This window comes from Dermochelys coriacea, chromosome 8 (assembly GCF_009764565.3).
Source record: "Dermochelys coriacea isolate rDerCor1 chromosome 8, rDerCor1.pri.v4, whole genome shotgun sequence".
Taxonomy (NCBI): Eukaryota; Metazoa; Chordata; order Testudines; family Dermochelyidae; genus Dermochelys; species Dermochelys coriacea.
This window is the reverse complement of record NC_050075.1, coordinates 6,454,848-6,465,186: the sequence shown is the minus strand read 5'-3', so window position 1 is coordinate 6,465,186 and position 10,339 is coordinate 6,454,848. Positions and strand designations below refer to the sequence as shown.

The following is a 10,339-nucleotide window of genomic DNA, read 5'->3' as shown; positions in this document are numbered from 1 at the left end:
TCACGTTCTGGAGCGTTCTGGACCGACGGTCCCGCTGCGTCGGGGTTGTGCGCTGTCACGTTCTGGAGCGTTCTGGATCGACGGCCCCGCAGCGTCGGGGTTGTGCGCCGGGACGTTCTGGAGCGTTCTGGACCGACGGCCCCGCAGCGTCGGGGTTGTGCGCCGGGACGTTCTGGAGCGTTCTGGACCGACGGCCCCGCAGCGTCGGGGGTTGTGCACCGGGACGTTCTGGAGCGTTCTGGATCGACGGCCCCGCAGCGTCGGGGTTGTGCGCCGGGACGTTCTGGAGCGTTCTGGATCGACGGCCCCGAGCCCCGCAGCGTCGGGGTTGTGCGCTGTCCTGTTCTGGAGCGTTCTGGGCTGATGGCCCCATAGCCTATGGGATCACTCGCCTGAGCTGTAGCGTGCTGGATCATGGCTACAGAACGCTGTCATTGCCTTTATAACGCAAAGAGCAGGAAGAGGCAACCACTCTTATCTCCCTTAGTTCCCCTTCCTAAATTTAGCACTCGAATGGTTTGGAGTCTTCCAATCACTGATCCACCTTGGCTATCTGTGAAGGGGGAACGGGCAGGCAGGGAGGCAAAAGGCTGATTACATATGTGGAGGGGATTTCCACTCCTGGATGGAAGTGGGTACCGCCACTGTGGTGCCTGCAGTAAACATTGGACTGCTCACGATCTGCTGCTTCCTCTCAGTCTCTCCAACCCCCAGAGTCGCTCCGGGGGGGGGGGGGAAAGAAAAAAAAAGCGCCTTTAAGCCTACATCTGATTCTGTTAATATTTACTATTCGTATTGTCATAGCAAGCAGCAGCCCCGGACTGCCCAACAACCAGGACACCATTGTATGAACACAGAACAAAAAGATGGTCTTTGCCCCACATGTTAGATGCCCACTGGCTGTCTGCTTGCATCTGGCAGTATCCGTAATCATTACAAGATACTTACGCATGATGGCCTTTGTGATTTGCAGGGTGCCAAGGGAGAGCAGGTCCCATGCTGAAGATATAGCTCAATGTAGAGCAGCACTCAAAAAAACTTGAATGTTAGGAACCATTAGGAAAGAGATAGAAAATCAGACAGAGAATTTCATAATGTCACTATATAAATCCATGGTACGCCCACCCCTGCAATACTGTATGTAGTTCTGGTTGCCCCATCTCAGAAAAGATATATTAGAATTGGAAAAGGTCCAGAAAAAGGCAACAAAAATGATTAAGGGTTCCATACGAGGAGAGATTAGAAAAAGAGGGGAGTTTTCAGCTTTGAAAAGAGATAATTAAAGGAAGTTATAATTGAGGGCTATAAAATCATGAATGGTGGGGAGAAAATGAATAAGGAAGTGTTATTTACCTCTTCACATAACACAAGAATCAGGGGTCACCCAATGAAATTAATAGGCAGCAGATTTAAAACAAACAAAAGGAAGTACTACTTCACACAACACACTGTGAACAATCAGCCTGTGGAACTCCTTGCCAGGGGATGCTGTGAAGGCCAAACTTATAATGGGGTTAAAAAAATTAGATAAGTTCACGGAGGATACATCAATGGCTATTAGCTAAGCTGGTCAGGGATACAACTCCATGCCGTGGGTATCCCTAGCCTCTGACTGCCTGAAGCTGGGACTGAATGACGAGGGTTGGTCACTTGATGATTGCCTGTTCTGTTCATTTTCTCTGAAGCACCTAGCATTAGTAGAGGGGGGAGTCTGTGCAGCTGTCAGCAAGGACTCCTTGGTTCTGGGGAGGGGAGAAATAGAACAGAAACCCTGAACCTTTAGTGGATTCTTTTAAGCCGGTGAGTGTCATAGAATCATAGAATATCAGGGTTGGAAGGGACCTCAGGAGGTCATCTAGTCCAACCCCCTGCACAAAGCGGGACCAATCCCCAACTAAATCATCCCAGCCAGAGCTGTGTCACGCCTAACCTTAAAAACCTTTAAGGAAGGAAATTCTACCACCTCCCTAGGTAACCCATTCCAGTGCTTCACCACCCTCCTAGAGAAAAAGTTTTTCCTAATATCCAACCTAAACCACCCCCACTGCAACTTGAGACCATTACTCCTTGTTCTATCATCTGGTACCACTGAGAACAGTCTAGATCCATCCTCTTTGGAACCCCCCCTTCAGGTAGTTGAAAGCAGCTATCAAATCGCCCCTTACTCTTCTCTTCTGCAGACTAAATAATTCCAGTTCCCTCAGCCTCTCCTCATAAATCATGTGCTCCAGCCCCCAATCATTTTTGTTGCCCTCGGCTTCACTCTTTCCAATTTTTCCACATCCTTCTTGTAGTGTGGGGCCCAAAACTGGACACAGTACTCCAGATGAGGCCTCACCAATGCCAAATAGAGGGGGGACATCACGGACTCAGAGGTGGAACCCCCTGCCAGACTGGGGAGGTGAAGGTGGAGCACGGGGAGCATGGAGGTGCAAAATGCATTCTTAATTAAAGTTTTCACAAGTGAATTACACTCATGTAACTGTGAGTTGCCAGACACAGCATTCCGCTGGCTAGAGGATGGTCACGGGGTTTCCTCAGAATACCAGAGACTCACTGCTTTGTTTCACAATGAGCATATATTTGCCTAGCCCTGTAACTATGGCTGGCTCCCCTTAATATCAAGGGGAACTGTACATGAAGGTCAAGAGCGATGCATGAGAGGCACGCCTATATACAGTGCAAAGAGCTGCTCCAGAGTTACCGCAGCTTTCCTGGCACCATGAGCAGCTCAGATTGTGAGAATTCCCCAGCCTTTATTGCCTAGGGGAGAGTCAAGTCATCTTTGAGCTGTTTGTTCTCATAATATATTGGAAAACCGACATTATGATCTGTTTCCTTATCACATTTTTTTTCCCCCGGCACCATCGCTTCTGTTATTGTAGGGTTACTCATGAGCAACAATGGTGGATAATGACAGGAAAAAAGAGCCAGTGACAACTGCAGGGAATTTCCCCATTTCTGCACAATATTGCATTTGGAGATTTTCACATACGCTGTACCGATCTTCCATTTAATTATTAGCCATTTTTTGCCGGTAAGGTGCTAGGGAATATGCCTATCTGGCTGTGGAACAAGCATAGGAGCCACATTGCAAGCAGAGAAGTTGAACCATTCCCCCACAGCTTTCAGCCTATGCACCTCACTGCTGACTTGTAGCAACTCCTACTAGCCCATGGTGGGCTCTCCCAGAAGTCTGCCTGTACACTTCAATCAGGCCCTACAGCATGGTCAGCCATTCCAGTCTTGGTTTCCCGCAGCACACTGCCCACGCACCACATCACTTTTTGGAAACTGGAGGCTTCAGGAAACACTGGAGAACATGGTCATTAAAGTACCTTACAAGGGGTAAGCTCTGTGGCCTAGGCCCTTGCTGCTCCAAATAGAACAATGCCTTCAAATGTTCTACAGGGTTTAATTTCACAGCTCACTGTGTTCTAGGACTTTGGTCGTGGGACTCCGGTGTCCTGCATTTTAAACCAGTGCAGGAAATGTAAATGCTTATGTTCTACAGCTGAATGTACTACCCAGGTGCTCTTGCACCCTGGAATCTATGGGAACCCTGGGACTGAAAAACAGTCAAATTAACCCTGCTTCTCCTAGCCCAACTGGAACTCGTTTCGTTCTGTTTTTTGTTCTGTGAGCCAGCAGAAAGCCTGGAGGCAAAGCTAAATACAGCCATATTGAGCCACAAAGGGGCTTGTTTTTAAGATAGTGTCTCAGCCTGCAAATAAATAGCCTAAGGCAGACTGTAAAAACTCTGGTGTATTTCTGTCAAACAGAGAGAAAGAGGTGTCGTGTCTCTATCCCCATAGTTCCAGAATCTTGATTTACAACACAACTGACTCTTCTCCCTTTCACCTTATCTACCACATGCTCTGGCTAAAAGAACCTTTGGTTACTCACCCAGGTAGAGCCAAGGGGAGCTGGCGAGAGAGAGCCTTCGGTCCAGACTCTGAGCTGTTAAGCGAATACAGGAAGGAGAGCCCAGATGAGTTTACTTTTAGGCAGGAGAAGGGGAATTCCCCATGATGAGGCCCCAGACAGCTGGAGTGTTTTTGATAAGGAGCCACACACAGCATGAAGGGCTATCCTGTGTCTGTCCTCATGAAGAGGGGGCTGTACCTCACTTATTAGTTAGTAATTGCAGCCTGGAACCACAGAACAATGATTCAGTTATGGAATCCTAGAAAGGCTGATGAGATTATCCAGAGATTATCCTGCCTGGACATCAAAAGATTGTTCTCTTTCCCACATTCCCATATGTTTAGTGACTTCCCTAGGAAGCCTGTTTAGTGTTGCTAGGAAATACTTCCTACTAGCCAGCCTGCCTTGTCCTCCCTATCCAGTGATCAGCACATCCCATTGACAGTCCCTCACTGTCCCATCAGCCTAAGCAGCAGTGCAGTCAAGTGGGCCAGTGGTAAATTCTGAAGGCAGGGTGAATAGACACCAGCCCTGCAGTTGTTCCAGATAAACCATATGGTGTGGTTACCACGTTCTTTGAGAGTCTGCTCAAGGACCGGAACTAGTTGGTGCTGAAATAAACATGAAAGACTCAGAGAGTCTTTTCCATTTTAAAGAGATTGATCCAGCTCTCCAGGGGGCCTTCGACCGAGGCCATAACGTTACTTCAGTTATAGTGCAGAACATTGCTCTGACAGCATGGACTTTCTATTCCTCCGATTCCCTCATTCTACAAGTCAAAGGATGATGGGAGAACCAAGTTCTGCTGTCAGGTACACCCAATGATTCCAGCTGCCTTGTCTATACTAGCAAAATGAGTGCTTGTACTATATAACAGCTGTTGCACTGGTGTAAGCACTGATGTAGACAGTGCTCTGACCACAGTATCATGCAAATATGCTCCGAATATGTCCTGGCAGTTAAAACACCAGAGCCCCATCTACACGGGAGGACAAATTCTCTGATAGTATAACTCCGCTCATGTCAAGGGACTCATAGCACCTAGAGCAGTTTAGCACCCAGCAGCTGCACCACTGCTGGCTCCTGCTCTATTGTGAGCATTTGTTTTTCTATTCTAGATGCACCAAGTGACAGCAGAATCTGGAGAGACAAGGTGGATGAGGTAATCTCTTTTATTGGACCTTCTAGCTCAGTTTTTCTAGCTGCCAGCCCTGCATCTTCTACCTGGCATCAGCAATTCAAGCTGTGTTCTCCCAGCCCATTACATCACCTTACTTCTACAGTGAGAATTAAGGGGACAACTTGACTAATGCTGCATGAGGCAGATTGGAATCCAGCTTGCTCCCCCATTGGCATTACTGTCCCTGGCTTTGGCAGTTGGAACAGGAAACTAATTAAATTTGAACTGGTTTAGTTATACCAGTTTAGTTATATTGGTGCAAACCCCAGGCTGCACACACTTAGTTCATTTCAGAAGTGGCTTATTACGGTTTAGTTTAAACCTGATCCTAATCATCTCCTACTAAGCCAAAACAGACCTGGTGTAAACCAGAGCCCCACACTGCCTTTTGCACTAATTTATGTAGATCGGTTTAAAATTGCACCTTTCGTTAAACTGGTGCAACTCTGCATGCAGATGAGCCCTGAGTAACAAGACATCCTGGTGCTCCTTGTTTGCTTACTCGGGTTAATTTTGTAATCCAAGCTCTCGCCCTATATCTTTGTACAAGTGGAGGGGGGAGAGGGGTTGGGGACAAAGGTCAGGAATCAAATCCCAGACACAGAGGGCACCTCAAGAGAAGGCACAGGATCAAAGGCTTAGTGCTTTTCTAGGCCATTTTTGCACTTTGATCTGCTCAGGGCACCACATTTCTGACATCTCGGCATCTACTGACATCAGAAGTGGGGTTTCGCTGCTCCTGTGGCTGTAGTTACCAGTCCAGGCTGGTCTGTTTTGTTGCTTTGGTAGACAAAGGAAAGCAGAAGAACTACAAGGATGACGCCTTCTGAGCTCAGGGAGGAAGCTTTGGCCACAGGAGGGGATTTCCAGAACTTCAAGATCTGACTATGTAAATCATGCACTCAGATTACTCTGGCAGCATGAGAGGCTCAGGGACAGAGTACAAGGGAAAGGGATGATTTGGAGATCAAGTAGGATGGAGGCAGGAACTGAGAGGGAAAGAGGGGAAGGAGAATGGACCATTGAGGAGGTGAGAGAGGGAAATAAAATGTGTGGAGGGGAGAAGTGATAATGGGAGGAGGGGAGAGGAAGGGGACAGGGCTATTAGAGGGAAGAAGAGAAGAGAGGCAAGGTAGGCAATTGCTTCTCCATACCTTTTGCAGCCCATGGCCTATGGAATGCACCAAGCTATTTAGGCTCATGCCTAAAGGGCAGCTTCCTCCATGACCCATCCCATCATACTGGGGCTTTTACCCTTTCATTTAATCAAATAACTCCCCCCACTTCCCAGAACGTGTACCAAGGCTCTCCACTACCCAGCCAGCAATCCTATGAACACCAAAAGCTTTAGTGGCATGATCTGATTGTCAATGATGGGCATAAACTGAATATCCAGCCAGATTACCTTCAGGACCTAGCCAGAGATGGAGCGAGGTAGTGTTCTATAAGCAAGGAGGTCTTTATTCCCTTCCCATGATTGTAGGTACTCAAGACCATTTGGTGGCAAACAAGAACTGTGAAATCAAGATGAGGCATGGCCAATTCTATGGGCCACATTTTAGTGCAGCTCCAGTGATAGCAGCAGAGCCACACCAATATGCAGTAATAGAGAATTTGGTCCCAAGAGATCTCAGATCATGTTTTGCTTTGCTTTAGCCTTTAGCTATGTCAAGCCTAAATTTTCAAGGTCAGTAACACACAGGGGATTCTCTAACCCCAGAGACTCAGAATTGTTTACCATCAAATTGCCTTTAGCTGGACACGACAACAGGAAACAATTAGCAATCATCATCTTCTGGAATGTCAGCACCGCAGAGATTAGCAGGTTCCTGGAACAGCCCTGTGTGGGTGGGGAAGGGGATTTGTCCCATGCACTGAGAAAATTAGGCAGTAGAGACACAACTGAAAGAGTAACACAGTGGGATAACATGGTCATGCCTTTACCAGCTTTCTGCAGATATACTTCTCTGTAAATAACTGGACCCCGTGGCCAATACACCTCCAGCATGGACATCAACTTGGGACCCAACTCTAGTTTCCATCCACTGTCTCCGGTGGGAACAGGCCCCTTTCTGCACAAGCAAGTTCCACGGAGCTGGTTTGCTATGGTGGACCTTTAAAACTGGTACAGGGAGTTTCGTGTGAAAACAGGCATCAAGAAGGGTTGTCAACCCTCCAGAATTGTCCTTGGAGTCCAACCAAAATTGGCAACCCTAGAATCAAGATGGTTGTTTCCTCCTTATCTGTCTAGTTGGGAGGGCTGAAAAACCAGAGAAAAACAAAAATAACCTAATCACTCCCCACCACATACAGAGAAACATGCTGAAATCACTGCTCCAAAATCCAGCCTGCTGGTGTTTTAGTGCACTCAGATTTCTCCAAAGTAGCACAGTCGGTTCTGGCCAGAAGTCAGAAGCTTAATGAGGCCACAGCATGGAATGTAGGGAGAGGGGCTAGGCCCCAAAGCCAGCCTCATGCTGAATACATTCGCCAGACCTCCCAGAGTATGTCAGCAGCAAAGAGGACCTGCAATAGCCCTGGGAACTGACTCAGAGTGAAAGCTCATCCATTTGGGACTCAAATAACTGGCTCTGGGGTTTTTTTAAGTGTTGCAACAAATGAAATGCAATTTTGCTTTGCCTGGAAACAATCCATCACTGCCAGTGATGCTGCTGCAGAATGCAAAGCAGCTGTGTGTGTCTGGCCTTCTCTGTTCTCATACTGGTACATGAACCTCTGGCCCTCACAGACAGTTTCCTGGGGGAACACCGAAGGCCTTGTTTTCCTGGCGGGGGGGGGAGAGGGGGGAGAAGACAAACCCTGACCTGCATTCATACCTCACCCACGAGCTTTCCCTTTTTTTATTGTATCCCTCCCCCCTTCCTTCTATAGCGCTTTGGCTCTTAAACCATTAGAAGAGCTTTCCTGTTGCATTTATTTCTGTGTTTGACATGGTTTTCCCCAGGAATTGAAATTGGGGGGGGGGTGTTCAAATTTTCAGGGGGTGTCAGGGCCAATGAGGGGTGAGACTGTGAGGGTGAAGGTGGGCTGTATGGCACCATAGTAAAAATTGAAACATGTTTCATGACCATTTTATTAGATTTTTAAATCATCACACAAATTAAAGTTGGCTACTCAAGCCTTCTATGAAGCGCTACACCCTTCTTGGTTTCTTGTTATAATTTTGCACAACTCTGTTAATGAACTTCTTGAATGCAATGCGTTCAGCTTTGGTGGCTTCTTGTGTGTCCGGTACTTCCAGTCCTTCAACTGATACTCTCATTAGTTCATTCACATGATCAGGCAGAAGATGACGTCTTTCTAAACACAAAATTCTATCCAATGATGAAAAAGAACGCTCAGCTGTAGCTGTTGTGATTGGGAGTATCAAGAGATGAATTCCTAGTTCTTTCAGCCCAGGAAACATAGCATAAAGATCGGGTCAAGCCACTAATGATAATAAAAAAGAAGTTGAAGTCAAATCTTCATTCATTCGTCGTATGATATTCCACTCTGTGTTCAAATTCTCTATTCTGTCCTGAGCACATGGGACCCCCATTGCTGGTAGTGCCTCACTCCACTCAACTGTCGGTGTTTTATAAGACAGGGATCTGTAAAAGCTACGTAGGGGATGAGTAGAATCTAGAAATCTTTGTTGTAGATTTTTAAGAATCAAGTCTATGTACTTTTTCAGTTGTCTTAACAAACACTTCTTGTCCTCTTCACTTAAGGATTCAATATAAGTACCTTCATTAGTCAACTTCTGGACTGAAGTCTTTGCTTCTTCCAGTATTTTTTCAATGGATAGCTCTCTGATTGACCCAAATGTAGCTTCTATTGCTGGACAAATATCTACTACTGTTGTAGCAGATGCCTGGATGGGATTGTTTAATGACCCAAGTTTCTTGTAAGTCTACTGTTGAAAGAGAATGGCAATAGTTTTCTCTAAACATAGTAGCAAAAGTAATCCACCAGCCTCACTACTTAGATCCATCCCATTTTGGTAGATACTTTCCAAAGCCAGTAATAATGGCTGGAGTAATTTTAAGACAACAGCCAAGGATTGCTCATGAGGAAGCCAGAGGGTTTTCACAGGTTGGACTAATTTGAACTTCAGTCCCAGTGTATTTTCTATATTTTCCAAGATATTCAGTCTTTTTGGACTCTTGTTGAAAAAAGAATATAATGAAGACATCAAAAGACATTTAAAAAGCTATAAATTTAAAGAGTCTGCAGCTCATAATAGCGCTAGTTGGAGTAGATGGCCTCTGCAGTGTGTATAGGAGAGATTAGGCTTATGCTTTTCTCTGAGCAAAACTTGTACTCCACCATGTCTTCCAGAAAAGTTTGCAGCTCCATCAAATGCACAAGCAGCCATCTGTTTGGGGACCAACTGACAAGCATTTAACTCTTCTAAGATGTGGGTTGTCACAGATGCAGCCAATCTGTCTTCTATAACTTGAACATCTAAAAATGCATGTACTGGCCTACCACTGACATCAAGATAATGTACACAATGACTTAATACTTGATGACCATTTGCATTGGTGCATTCATCAGTTGTGTATGCACATTTTTTGAATGTGGTGAGAGAGTTCTTCACTTTTTCAACTGTTGAGTCTTTCACTGTTGCACCACATGCCTCTAGCCAGTCAGCTGAGTTTCTTGCAGAAAGATAGTGAGCATTTGCTGGTCTTGTTCAGAACCAGTGTTCAACTTCAGGATGAACAAGTGACAATGCACTTAACATTGGCCTCCAGTTTGTAGTGTGTGGTATCTCTTGCCTAAATAGAAAGTATGATGCCACAGCCATGTTTGTTCGCATGAACTGTGTTGTGTAACAGCCTCATTAACACTCACCAGTATTGTCCTTGGTCAGTGGAGACTCAGAGTTCACCTCCCAGGTGGGGGGAAAGAAGGCACCTTGCTCATTCCTCCAGCTGCTCACTGTTTGCTCTGGCCACTGTTGTTTGTTGTGCCACCGTTCACTCCATCGTTCTGTTGCCAATGGCCCTATGCCATCACCTTCTACTGCCACCTGCCACTGTGACCTATGCGAGTTGGTCTCTTGAGGTTCCATCCAGCTCTCAGTGATTTCAGCTGAGCTCTCAGTGGGGGAACCTCGTTGCTAGTGCAGACTGGGTCGTCTCTTCCACAGAAACACTGTCCCACAGCAGGTCTAAGCACTTAGACCTGATTATCAGTGATTTCAGCTGTAGTGGTCACTTAACA

At 46.3% G+C, this 10,339-nt stretch overlaps 1 long non-coding RNA gene across 1 annotated transcript; it reads right to left on the bottom strand.

The window, feature by feature from the left end:
- Positions 1-3,001: 3,001 nt before the first annotated feature.
- Positions 3,002-4,061, bottom strand: LOC122455555. Its single transcript, XR_006273815.1, has 2 exons — positions 3,907-4,061; positions 3,002-3,313 (listed from the first exon to the last, which is right to left on the bottom strand). It is a non-coding gene; the product is annotated as an uncharacterized LOC122455555 (long non-coding RNA).
- Between the last annotated feature and the right edge of the window lie 6,278 nt (positions 4,062-10,339).